The sequence below is a fragment of the Lathamus discolor genome, chromosome 5 (assembly GCF_037157495.1).
Source record: "Lathamus discolor isolate bLatDis1 chromosome 5, bLatDis1.hap1, whole genome shotgun sequence".
Taxonomy (NCBI): Eukaryota; Metazoa; Chordata; class Aves; order Psittaciformes; family Psittacidae; genus Lathamus; species Lathamus discolor.
This window is the reverse complement of record NC_088888.1, coordinates 66,303,194-66,317,697: the sequence shown is the minus strand read 5'-3', so window position 1 is coordinate 66,317,697 and position 14,504 is coordinate 66,303,194.

Sequence of the window (14,504 nt, the reverse complement as noted above, 5' to 3'; positions counted from 1 at the left end):
TATTGAGAGAAAAAAGTCTTTTTATAAATCTAATCAAGTATGTGTTAAGGTTCTTATAATTAATTAAACATTTAAAGGGTTTTTCTGTGTAGAACCAAATATTTACCTTTCAGACATGCTTTGCACATGATATTTTATGACTTCAATTTTAGCAGTATGGTTTGAGGGATTTCTGGCAAACCTGAGGCAGTGCTGATTTACTTTTTTTTTCCTCATTTTTGTTCTTTGTACTTGGGTGGAGTTGAAAGCACTTATTCAGATTTATGCCCAGTTGCATTAGGCATAAATTTACCCACTATATTTACTCTTCATTGGGATGATAGTGATGGGATGGGAAAATACATAATAAACAAGGATCCTAACATATTTTACCTACTTATCTACTGAGATTACAGTATTCTAATAAACCATTATTATATAAATTAAAACATGTTCCTCTTAATCATTGTAAAAGAAGCAATGAACTTTTGATGGCATATCTGTAAGACACTTCTTGAGTTGTACTTAGTTGGAAGCAATGGTCATCATAATTCTCCACAGACACATAGATCACCAGGGAACAGTTTTACCATAATGATTTTTATTACAATTCAATCAATTCTACATCAAATATCCTCTAGCATGCTAAGACTAAGCCTACAAATGACCTTCTCAATCTAGCCTTGAAAAATGGGCTTGGATAAGAGATCCAAGGGAGGCAATAAAGAAATGACAAAGCCACCACATGCTGTGAAGGGGGTAGCACTGCCCAGCATGCTTTGACCCACCCACTTGAGCAGTCGGGCTACTCCCTGATATATTTAAAACTGCTTGTGGTAAAATGTCTATTTTTAAAATGTCTATTTTTAAAAGGTCAAATAAATAATAAATGTAAACCAAAATTAAAACCAATATTATTCTTTGCAGCAGCATGGCGAGATAGAAAGGTCATGCTTAAAGGTAGGCTTACCAGAGAGCCTGTGGCGAGACGCATAAATCCAGTATCAGACTGAAAAGCTGTAGGAGGCTTTGTGGCCCTGGGTCGAGGGAGAGGCTCAGCTGTGGCAAGTGCTCTGCATGGAGCCAGCTTGGGAGGGTCCGCAGAAAGTGCAAGATTAGTTCCAGTTGGGCTGGGCAGGAACCTGAACACCTGAGCCAGTGTCTTCGGGCCAGTGTCACTGCTGAGACATGAAACTTCACAGTGTGAGTTTCTGGCTGGTTGTAAACAGCTCTCTTTTCATACCTGCCATTACATTTATTGGAGTACCTTAGATGCACCTATCTCTGGGCAAGATCCGTCCTACGAGAAATCTGATAGCTCCATAAAACTCTCAGATTGCCCTGCTGTCAGCTTCTTGACAGCCCTGCCTCCAGACACTGCTCGTAGTGTTGCTGCAGTCAAAGCAGGGTTACCCAAGCAGGCACCTGAAAGTAACCCCGGGGTGCTGGCACCAGACCTTCACTTGGGTGTGCAGGTGATTTTCCCCAGACAGAGGAAGAAAAAACCTCAGTGTATGATTTCACTGTCTAGAAAACAGCTCCATCAATTTCCTCAGTAACTGCATAAGGAGGGACTTACAGCAGATGGTTGCCTTCTCCATTGTCCCTGAAGTGAAGCAATGGTGTTTCTTACATCATGATGTACTTTAGGAGGAGAAGTTATAAATGACTATGTTTAAGGGGGAGACTTTTCATATTTTCTTAGACTTTTAAAATGTTCAATAAATTCCCACTGCGTTTTTCCTTTCCCTCCATTGTCCTTGGTCAATAAAAATAAGTTATGAAGCAGGGGGATATGGTAGCAGGTGACATGATGAATTACCTCTTTAAGAAGTGATGTGCTTTTCCTCTGTGGATGTAATATTGTACTTCCCAGGTAGGTGTAAGAGTCTCTTGTGTAAGAGTTCTTAGTCATTTTGGAATGAGAAGTAAACTCTGTATGTACTTTGAAAAGGTTTTAGCAGACTTTGGCATAGCTGAGTTCTGCTACAGAAACACCTCCTCCCTTTATTTGTGGGTATAATTGAAGTAAGAAGAATCGCTATTGCATTTGTGTAGTAAGCTAGTTTTTAAAATCAAGGTATCAACCAAGTCATGTCATAACGCAATATAATCCTGTAGTTCAGATCGTACCCAGCTTGCAGAACTGAGCAAAATTCAAATTGGAAACCTTTTTTAAAATGTCATTCAAGTAACAGCATTCCCTGTCAGGTACAGATAAAATAGTTTTAATTTAGGCAAAAGGCTTTTGCTTTTTTTTTTTTTCCATCAGTATAATAAAATGCTAAATAGTACATTTAAGTTTTTATCTTTTCACTTTTAAAGGTTTTCAGGAGATAGACTTGGAATTAAGTATCCTCAGCTGCAGTTAAGGTGGAGAGCCTTAGCTGCTTCTCCACCCAACTTTCCATAAGCAAGGGTGTGGGGGATATAATTCTCTGACCAAGTGATTTCACACCCTAAAGCAGCTGATCACAGAGGAGAGTTTGTCTGGAAACTGGCTCTTCCCAACCTGAGCTCACTTCAGACACCACAATCTAGAAGAGATGGAAGAAATGGCCAACATAAGATTTAGCTGTAAGAAAAATATGCAAGCCCCAGTCTGTGGCTGCTGCTTCTAGAGATGTTTAAATTCACACCGTAAGTGCTTTAGGTTTGTAGAGGGCCCCCCACTCTCTAGTTTCTGCATGAGCCAGGGTTGCACTTGCCACAACTCAGTCACTGTGCTAGACCATGACAGAGCCAAGGGCATGCTAAGAGCCTGCTTCTCTCATCCTCAAAGGTTTGAGTCCTGCACAAAGTTCAGCTGCTGTCAGATGTAGGAGCCAGAGAAGGCTCCAAAATTCCTACGGGCCAAGAATAGGGGTGCAAGAACCATGTGGGTTGAAAGCCTAGTGCGTAGGGCAGTCAGTGTGGGAAAGACCTGCACTTTCTCAAGACTGTTTTCACTTTGCAGCTAAATACAGTTTAATTCCAAATACCGAAACAAACCTGGAAACTAGCACTAAAGCTGGACTTTGTGCCAAAACCAGTGCCCCATAGCATCTCTGCCTCACTCAGATACACCCCAGGAATGCTGAGTATGTCCAGGTGTTCAGAAGCTGGCAAAATCAGCGTGGTAAATGTTGTATTGCCATACAAGAATACAAAATGTCAAAAAAGAGATGTGGACTTGAATTGTTCTAGACCTTTAGCTGCTTTCATGGGAGCTTTAACCACAAGACTGTTAGGTAAAAGGTTGGCTGCCCACACAGCCCATGTGGCTCTAATGAGACAAGGTGCTTCACTAGGCTGACCTTTGCATCACTACAGAGCCGTACTTCAGTCCATCCCTCAAGTAAAGTGTCTGCTCAGGAGTGAGAATATAGTTAAAAATACAAACTGTACATCTAAAATCTCTTCAAAGCATTATGTAGCTGTGGAAGATATCAACTGTGAAAAGGAAAAGGTTATGTTACCGTTAGGTGAACAAAGCTGATGCTTTCCAGCACTATTGTTTAAAGACTCTTCAGCCGTGGTTTCTGTTATCAGTATCTGATATTCTCTCTTGCTGAAATTCTGAGCTGTCATCAACCTCCTACTAGATATTGTTGGGAAAAGGAAGGAAACCTGTAATTCCCGGACTGATCTTTCATGTCCAGTATCTCAGTAAGTTGCATAATGTTTCCAGTAGCTCTTAGATTTTTACTTCTCATTTTTAACCCTGTACTCTCACTGCTCATTTTGCTTTTTTACCTTCTTCTGTCTCCCCCTTTATCTCTTCCCAGAAGCCTTTTGTCTCAGTCCTTGCATATCAAGCTATTTTCACAAGCACTGTCATTAAGAATAGATAAAGATCTTCTAAATAAATTATTATATTTGCTTAGAAAGATCCAGATGACCGGATGTGCAGGCCAAAGCAAGAGGTTTGTTTCTCTGGGGGAGCCCATCTTCTTGTTAAAAGCAAGTTTGGACTGGCTCAGAGTTGAACCAATGTCAGTTGACACACATGCAAAGATATCTAGCTCTTGTTTCATCCACTATAGCTCTTTTTCTCTCTGTTAGGAAGATGCATCTGCAAGAAGAGTGTTATATTAATTGCAGGTGGAAACTTTGGGTAATGTATGTCATTGAGTCCTAGCAGTGAGCAGAACCAAGGTAAGCCCTCGGCACACTTGCCGTGAAGGCTTATGGAGTTTAAGAAAATCTACTCATATATATGTCAAAAAAGCCTCTTCTTCACACCAACCTTTTCCTTGAAGTATTCAAAGAGAGAAAAATCCTGTAGCATACCAAGCTGCTGCAGTATAGCCCTAGCACCATGTAGGTACAGGAGAGTGGCATGGCGACGTGGAATTGTTCATTACTTTTTCCCACCTTCTGCCCATATTCTACACACGCTGAAGTGCACCTGGAGTATGGAAAACTTCATTGTAAATATCTGTTCTTGTATGTGGTTGCACTCATTTAGTTCTAGACTTACCTGCTTAGGTTGTTATCAGTGATACTGAATTGGGGGGCTGAATTTCACCATGCATATCATATTTCTGGTTTGAATTGTGGCCATCAATACGAAAAGGACTTAATCCCTGTAAATACGGGTCCCTGGTATTACTAAACTATATCCATCATAATTGCAGTTCTTGCATTTTGCTTCAGACACAAAGCTTTGCAAAGAGCCATAGATAGCAAGGACGCAGTTATATTTAATTCAAAGGTATAAAAATAGGAAATGGATTCGTTTGAGTGTTCACTTTATTATGTTGGTAATGAATTATAAAATGTATATTATCAAAATAAATATTCCAGAAATTGCTTCCTAATGAATCACTTAGACAATGTGCATACTCAGTTGTGTCAATGATTAATTATATTCTTGCCTCCTTACTGGAATACAAATGCTTTATTAAAGAAATCTAAAGACAGTAAGACAACAGACTCATTCTTAGGGTCATTCATTCAATTGTCGATTGATGGCATCTTTAGAGTGTATCTGAACAGCTGCAAGTGGCTGTGACATAAATGAAAGTTCATGTCACCTTAAGCAGAATGAGATGGAAGAGAATCTATTCATCCAGTTTCGGCTTATCACTGCACAGTCATTAATATCAGGAGTGCTGTGATAAGTGCCAGCTACAGGCATCATCAGATGGGAGCCTTTTTACAACATTCTGAGCACGGAGGTGAATTATTCCAGAATATGAAACATTTCATTTGTTCTCAGCCTCAAGAAGCAGCTTTAAAAGTGGCCAACTTCACAGAAAAAATCATCATCACTGAATGCAATACTTATAAATCGGTATTTATTAAGTTCAGCCACTGCCACTATTAAAGAGCATCAGAATCTTTGTATAGCTGTTATCATTTCCACAAGTCTGAAAAGCAGTTCCTTATTTGCATAATGGCATTCACATCATTGTTGAAAGATTAGGATTGATTTAATGAAAGTGGTCACAGGCAGAGAAAAATACTTTTGCACTGAATTTAAATGAGTAAATCCTCAGCTTAGGTATTCCTTTTTGGCTTCCTAGCACAAGACACACAGAAAACCTAGACTGCCAACTGCCCTTGGCACTGATGGACTTCATGTCAGTGAAGATCATTAATGATGTTGGTTCATATACACAACTACTTAGGTGTCAGTAAGCAGATTACTTTAATCTAGCAAGTCAGCTTGTGCATTTACATGGAAAGAAAAGCACTGGAGAATTAGTTTAGTGTGGTTTATCATACATAATGTGAAATGACCAATTTACAGTGTCGAGAAACTAGAAGGGGTAGAAGTAAGTAGGAATATGCCACACCAGTTGTCAGATGCAGTGCCTTCAAGGGTGTATAATTTAGCTAAAATTGGTGAAAGTAAATAAGAGACCAAAATACAATTAATCCTTTCCGAAGAACATCCAGATACGAAGGATTCATCCTTTATGTACTCTCTGTATTAAAAATATTTGATTAAAGTGAAAGTTTGATAAAATACTCAGAGTGATCTTGTAAGTAGGCTATGGCAAAACAAAATCAGTAATTTACAGAAGAATAAAGCAAAGGCCTTTTAAATGTGAATATTTTGTAAATGTTTTGTATGACAAAGAAAAGGCAGAGTGCCTGAACTTGAGCTGACTGCATTTGATAGTGTTCTTTTTCTTCAAAGTGCAACATTTGCATGTGGGAAAAATGACATTTGAAAAGAAAAAGAAAAAGCAAAGAGAACACACCTTCCTTCACCTATCAATATACCTCTTTCTTGGTTTAAACCTGCCTTTTATTTTTTGGACATGCAGCTCTCTAAATTTAGTCATTGGCCTTCTCAGTGTGCCCACTCCAAATCCATTATGGAGAAGGAGGCTCTTTTTCAGTTTAGGGGACTCTGGGTATAACTCTGGATAAGGAAATATTTGGGGTAGGTCCTACTGTTGAAAATCCTCCCATGGGGTAAACCCCATACCCTGGCTGTTGCACTGATTTTGTCACATCCGGCTGTGGGTTCCCATAGCCTGGGTGGTTGGAACAATGCAGGCAGGCACTTGCCATGTGTGGTAGGCAGATGCAGGCCAGGACGATGAGTGCCTCCAAGTCCTGCAGTGTGGAGGGGGAGCAGGTCCCACGGACTGTGTGGCAAGGAGGGAAGGAAAACCCAAGTAAAGGCTGCTGGAGAGACTGTGACCCTCACTCTTGTCGCAAGCTGCTGAACTCAGCCTGTTTGTGCATAGTTGGGTATGGCTGCTCTCCCTGAGCCGATGCAAGGGAGGGCAGAGGTGCTGGCTGCAGGGACGTGGCCATCTTCTCCCTGCCTGGCCTTGACTTGGCACCAGCAACCTGGTCTGCTTGGGCAGAGCAGTCCTTGCAAGAGCTACTCGGCTGCTTCTGGCGAAATTGATTTCCCCCTGCTACTGACAAGAAGGCTCTGGTTAGCCAGGCTCATTACCCTGACCTAGCAGTCGTGACCAGCTTCCTGACACATGATTTTCTTGCTCATTCAGGTACGGATGAAAAAAGATAGAAGCAATGAAGAGCTAGTGGCATCAGGACAGCTGTCTTTGCCTCCAGAATCCTCACCTGGGGCTTCCATGGGACCATGGGCTTCTGAACCAGCCCCGCAGGTCACTCCCTCCTCCTCACCACCAGATGCTTGCACAGGCTGTGCCTGTATGCAGGACCAGACTGATTGAGGGAAACAGCCAGCAAAGAGGCATTACTGGCTTAATGAGCTCTGTTGTGACTATGAAAGTGTGTTTCTATGCCATGAAATCAGCCAGAAAGTGGAAATGCAATAGAATATGAAAGATTAGTAAGTACAGGTATGACAGGGCTTGGGGACTTCCTTTCCCCAAAGAGGAACATGATGCTGTTCTCACTGAACTGCATGTACGTGAAGCACTTTTGCTGTATATTAGCAGTACAAATATATTACCAAGCGAGCCCTGTGGGAGGGAAAATCAATACATTAGGGAGGATGGAGTTCAGAATACCTGTACTCATACTGGGCACACACATACAAGCTTAGATAAGAAAATTGGTAACAATTGAAATTCAATTTAGGGACTTCAGACATAGGTTATTCTTTATGGAAAGTGTCATGCACTTCAGCATACTCCTTTTTCTTGTTTTCTCTTAATAAGGATATTATCTTTCAATTGAGTTAACTCTCATAGTTACTTAATGACTTTAAAAGAGTATCTCAATTACTCTTTTCAGAATCTCTTGTCAGGCATGTTTGCTTGCACTTATTTATAGCAACTGAGAATATTTGTTTCTTTAGTCTTTACCAGCATTATCTTAACAATTTGCAGTGTATGTTTCGGCTAAACACATTCAGCTAAAAGACTAACGCAGAGCTAATTGCAGACACATAGGGTAAAATGTAGCCTCAACGGGATTGCTCTGAAAAATGAAGCTGTTCAGAAGTATTTATGAAAATGACGGTTGAATTGTGTTCTGAAAGGCTGGAAATTTGGGAAGGTCACTCTGCTTATCAGTGTAGATTGCCTGCCATAATGCCAATAGACTGTGTGTCACTGCACACAAATAAAGAATAAACGCTACTAAAAATTGCACTGCTTTTGCATTTGTTACATGCACAGAAAATTATAGAGTATCTGAACATGGATGACATGCTCAGATACTCCAGTGATCGGCTGCATATGCAAATCAAAAGCAAGTAAACAAAAAATACTTTGTGCTAGTTTTTTTCCTGCTTCTGTGCCAAGGAGTAGATACCTTTCTGAAGTAAACATGTGTGGACAGACATATATCAGAGAGCTATCCAAGCTAAATTTCAGATTGCAGCTCTCTGAGCAAGCTAATTTACTGTGCTAGGGTATTGCTATGCAGCAGCTGTAAAGTGGATGTATCTAGTTTGTGCGAAGCTAACTCAGACCTGGCTGTGCTAATTCAGTTGTGGAGGTATGTAGATGCACAAGAAATCATGACCAAAGGTTTTTGAGAAGCAAAGTGAGACCCAGGGGTTAATGTTTTATTTTTGGTTATTATTTGCACTGGAGACAAAGCAGTAAATGGAGAAAAATATTGCAAACATTGTATACCATGATACCTTTTACCTTATGGTCTGTGGAGTAAAGGAACAACAAAGAAAAAAAAATACAAACTGTAAAAAAGAAAACAGGAGAAAAAAAAAAGAATAAAAAAAAAGAAGAGCATTATGTCTGCAGAGCTCCAAAATACTTCCCAATGTGCTGATCAGCTCTTATGTTTATCATTAAGAAATGCTGTAGCGCTGGCTGTAATACACTGAATATCACAAGATACAGCTTGAACAGTGTGAGAATCTCATCCTGCTGCAAATTGCTGGGAAGGGAAGCAAAGAGAAAGGAATGGAAAAACAAACCAATATAAGAAACATACTAAGCTCAAGCATTAGACTGGGTTTAGAGTTTACAAGTTATCTTATGAGGATGATAAATGGGATATTTTGTAATTTAAATTAAGATTTTGAGATTTTGGGCAGTTTATATTATAACCCAAGTGTCAGCATTAAAATGAAGATCAATAAGTTGTTGAAAAGTTTCACAGATAATTTAGTCTTAGTGTTTATGCTCATGTGCAGGCCAAGCAAGTGGTACTGCAGCCTGGTGATCAGCAGGAAGGCAGTTCCATTGACTGGCCCCATAGCCTGCGTCTCCATGGCTGATGAGCAGCTGATTCTCCTGTTAATGTGCCCTTTCAATTTTATGCCTCTTTTTGTCAGATCTGGTTCAAATGAAGGAGTATTGAGAAATTAAGGGGATCATCTACTAAGCTTCATTAGATTTCATTACGATCATTTATATCGAGACAATCATTTAATCCCTAATCCCTGATTCACAAGTTTCAGTATCCCTTTTTACACCAGTGGAAAACAAGCCAGGAGAACTCTGACTGTGGTTTCCCAACCTTGTTTTAAATCCTGATGGCTTCTTGACCTGAGTGATTTCTTCTGGAAATGGGTGCTGGGTAATATGTCATACGGAAAAATACCCATTTTACCAGTGCTGGATTCCACAAAGGAAATATTCCTGGTTGGAGTAACAGAAATCCCTTTAGCTGGGGTATAATCGTTAAAGCTTTTATAAATGAACATCACCTTCTGAGACCTTTAGTCCTTTGAAATGTCAACAGCAACTGAATAGGAAAAAAACAGCTATGCTGTCTACTTAAATTTCTGAAAGGTTTCAGCAAGGCCCTTCACCAAAAGCTTTTAAGGAAGCACAGCAGCTGTGTAGCAAGAGGAAAGGTTCATGTGTGGATAATAAATTTATTAAAAGAAAGGAACAGGAGGCTGGGAGCAAATGGTCATTCTTCATGGTGAAGTGAGATCATAAGGGGAACCCTGCAAGAAAATCTGTAGCAGGGTTTATGTTATTCAACACCATCTTATGTGACGTGGAAGTGGGGTGAGGAGTGAGGTTTGCTGATTATAAGTTAATAATTTATTCAGGATATCAAAAATAACTGCAGAGTTGCAGAAGGAGCTTGCTCAATTGAGTGAGCAATAAAGCGACAGATGAAATTTGATGTAGACAAATATGAAAGTGGGGGAAAAAACAATCGTAATTTCATATATAAAAAGTTGGACTGATTGATTCCCTCAGCGCAAAAGCTCTGGGTTATGATAGGTAGCTCCATGAAAACTATTTGTGCTTGCTATCAGTATGCAGTCTGAGGCAAAACAAGTATTAACAATTGCCAGGAAAGAGAGAGGAAACAGACTGTCATCATCATGCTATTGTATAAGCCCATGATTTCCTCATCCCTTCAATTCTGCATGCAGTTCTGGTCTGTCTTTCTCGGAAAGGTGTAGAAAGGATGAAATAGTTTCAGAAAAAGGCAACAAGGATGATAGAAAGTATGAAACTGCTTCTGTATGAGGAGCAGTGAGGGAATGAGAGGGGGAAAGAAAGAGTCTGAAAAAGAGACAACTAAATGGGGGAGGGGGAGTGTAACAGAAGTTTATGAAATCCTGTAAGGCATTAGAGGAGGGATTCAACAGCACATACCTTCTGGTAGAGGAATGAGCACCAGCAGATGAAAGTAGTAGGCTGCAGGTTCAGCTGAGGGCACAGGAGGTTGTTCCACTATCAGGGTGTCCTTGGCCTGTGAACTTCTGCTCGCAGACATCGAGGGCACTCAAAATTTACATGGACTCAAAGGGTGAAGGGCAAGCTCGTGGAAAAGAGGTTTGCTGAGGGTTACATGATGCTGTGAATTTACTTGGTAGCTGTGAATTTACTATGGTACTTGGTAGGACCATACGTGTTTGCCATGTTCTTGTACTTTCCCCGTGGAATACACCTGATTGTAGTCAGTGCTGGAGACAAGTCACCACCTTAAAGAACCTTTCTGCTCTTATGTTTTCAAAAGCAGTTTCAAATGTTAAATTAAAAAAAAAAAAAAAAAAGCAGAACATTTTTTTGGCCAAAGATAATTGGTTCCTGATCTGCAATTTGGAAGCAGACACCTACAGTGAAAAGATGGACATGATGCTTGACCCTTTATACTTGAGCCCACCTTCCTTCCTTGTAACTCCCAGCTGAGAGCACTCACGGGGAACCCCTTGTCTGAGTTTAAAAGCCCTGTTTGTGACCATGATGGTCCCTGAATGTGTTTCCAGCACTTGACTGTAGTACGATGTAATGTTATTGACAGCATTAGGTTTTCCAGTAAACCTGGGACTCCTTTGGCCAAAATCACATTAAACATGAAACTGAGCAGGCTTGGGGGCTATCAAAAATGTTGCAATCACTTTTATCACTCCTACCCAGCTCACCTGACAGCACTATTGATCCTCTAGAAATGATCAAAGAAAATATAATAATTTTAAAAGTACCAAACATAATTCAAAGTGCATGGGAAAACAGAAAACAGATTTGGAGTAAAGCCGTGCTTTTACTTAGTACTAAAAGCAACTTAAGGCTAACCATGAGTAGGTTGCACTAAGTGCCAAGCTGTGTTTAACACCACGTTTTAGCTGCCATTTGTTAGCCTGATACATTTCCTCTGTAAAGAAGACAAGTGTTGGTCTGATCAATTCCATTGCTGCTAATGATGGGTGCAGGATTTTAGAAAGCATCCTTGGGGTACAAACAGCACTGCTGGGCTGTTTGTCTTCCTCCCGGAGTTTTCTTGTGGAAGGGTACAACATAATTCTTTGTCTTCAGCAGTTAATTTGCATCTGTTGCTGTCTCTCATCTGTTGTTCTTATTCCCCGTGTCTGAGACTGTCATACTTTGTCCTTGGCATAATGGGTTTCAGTGAGAGTGTGTGATGTCCTGAGGATGATTATTAGCTTCTAAAATATGACAAGCGAGAGCAGATGAAGTCTTACAGCAAAATATCTTATTTCCCTGAAACAATACTAAAATGAAATTAAATCAGAGAAGGAATTAAAAATATGGAATAGGAGATATAGACAGAATTGTTTATAATTAGCTTGTTGTTTTTTTCTGTATAGACCAGATGCTCTTTGCACTGTTTGTTAAATAGACCAATCATTCCTCTGTAAAATAATCTCTTAGAACAGACAAAAAGCCGCCTTTTAGATTGCTGTCGCATATACCAGCAGAAGAATAACTATATAGGGCAGCAATCCCATATAGCAAACCACTGAGGACCATGACTTTTCAGCAGTTTCTGGGACTGGAACTGACTCTGGGTCCCCATTGTCTGTACAGACACCAGTTAAAGCCACTGTTGAAGCCAGCATGCTGCCTGGGAAGCTGCCTGTGCTGTCTGAGAAATGCAAACAGAAATGCCACATTGTTCCCGGTGACCTAAGTGGATTTAGGTCTCCAAAAAGGCAACTGGCTGTGGCTGATTTACCTTGCCATGAGGCTGTGATAAGCACCAGGGTTTGTTTCTTCTTACAACGGGGGCATTGGACTCACAGCCAAGTGAGGAAATGGCATCAGTGCTCTTCTTACTCACTGGCCCTTCCCTGTTCACCTGCCCTTGTGATATATGGCTGGATGCGAATTAGATCCTTGCTTCACTCACAGACTTTATATTAGTCTATATGAAGCAGAGGTGTGGCCTGCCCTTTCTCCAGCTGAAAACAAAAATGTTATTTGTTGGAGTAGTGAGCAAGTCACCACAACTTTTTAGTCTATTGCTTACTGTGCTATCAGTCAGCAGGGCCAGGACAGCACCCCAGTCCTTCTCAGGTTGTACCTGCAAGGAAGGCACTGCTGCCTTCATCCATGTTACACCTAGAATGGGGTGGGTATGTGTTGGGGTGGGGCAGGTAGCGTGTCCCAGATGAGTTTTACATGTAAGGTTTTGATTGTCTAGCTTGTAGGACACAACAAAGTTTAAGTATGGGCTGGATACCTTATTGTTAAGCTCAGTTAGAGCATGTGTTTTCATGGCCAAAATATGGCATTTAAGAAATTTAGGCACTTAAGTCTAGATGCTTGTATGATAGAATTGGAAATTATCCAAGTAAAAAATTCCAGACTCTATATCTAAGCACTGAACTTAGGGGTCTGCAGAGACAAGGCAGTGGTAGCTTGGTGCCCAAGCTTTTTGTGGCCTTCTCTGTCTAGGGCACATCAGAGTAGGCATGGAGTGAGTGCAGGAGACTTTTAACCAGGTGCAGGATGAGATCTCCACCTCTGAAACAGTGGAAAATATTTTCTTTATTGAACAGATGAAAACATGAGTTAAAAAATACCAAGCCAGTATCCTTGGAAGCCAATACACATCAGCTTCAGCTTTCAGGTCTTTCAGAATATTAATAAATAAATTGTACTGGAAAATGGGCATATGAAATAAACCCCGACAGCAAAGAGCCAGCATCTGAATGAATGAACTAAGCTGCCAGTCTTTGAAGGAACTCCAAAACCAACCTGAAGTACATACACTGGTAACCACAAAACTTTGCACTACAAAGCTTTATGCACTGAAATGTCACCCTTGAAAAGCAGTTAAATTGGTATCCAAGTTTAGTTCATTGTTATCTCAGAAGGAAAAAAAAGGTAAAACCAAAATGGCGTCTAGTAAAGACTATAGTTGTAGTTGCTGGTCAGTTTCTAATTTTGTAGCCAAGAGGGAGTAGAGAATAAATTCTGCATTCGGAGTAGCAGAGTAGTATTAAAATATACTTAAATGCTTGGATTGTGAAGTTATGAGTAATCTCCTCAAAACATGGATATTGGGTGGCAGAGGTGTGACTGGGCATCCACTTTCAAGCCCTCCCCTGGCAAAGGAGGTACAAATAATTAAACTTTTCTGGGTTAGCTAATGCTCGGGTGGCTCAAGGCTTTCCCCACAGAAGTCTTTCAGCTTTACTGTCTGTGTTGTTGGCATACATGTAGTGCACTTAGATGAGCTGAGGTCAGGCTGCTGTTAGTGTAAATCTAGGGCTCTGCTTTCCTGGGGATGGCTGAACACCTACCTGCAAATGGGAAGTAGTAAATTAATTCCTTGTTTTGCTTTGCTCGCTCATGTGGCTTTTGCTTTACTTATTAAACTATCTTTATTGTAGCTCTTGAGTTTTCTCACTTTTACTCTTCTGATTCTCTTCCCCATGCCACCAGGGTAGAGCGAGTGAGTGGCTGTGTGGGCCTGAGTTGCCAGCTGGGGTTAAACCATGACACATGTAGGTATCTACGTTTAGGTGTCTTAATCTAGAGCCAGGGGCAGGTTTCAGGTGCCCAGACATAAGCAGGTTCTTTGGTTTGAGATGCCTGAGGGTGTCTGCTGTGCCTGTGTAGCACTGGCACATAACACACAAGACCCAGGAAACCTGCACCATATGGGAGAGCATCTGGAGGCTGGGGGGATGCCCAAGAGCATCTCACATGTCATTAGACATCCATGTGCCAGCAGCTGAACTGCTCCCCTAACGGCACACCATTGAAGTGGTATTTCTCAGCAATCACAAAATGAATTTATCTGACAAAGGAGCTGTGCAGGGCATACTAGGTTACTTTTCTAAATATATTTAAAAAATGTATCCTTTTTTTTCTGTACAACACAGAGCACACACGCTTCCTAGCTGAATTGCATTTGAATAGGGGTCCCTAGCAAACCTCATGCAGTCTCCATTCTCT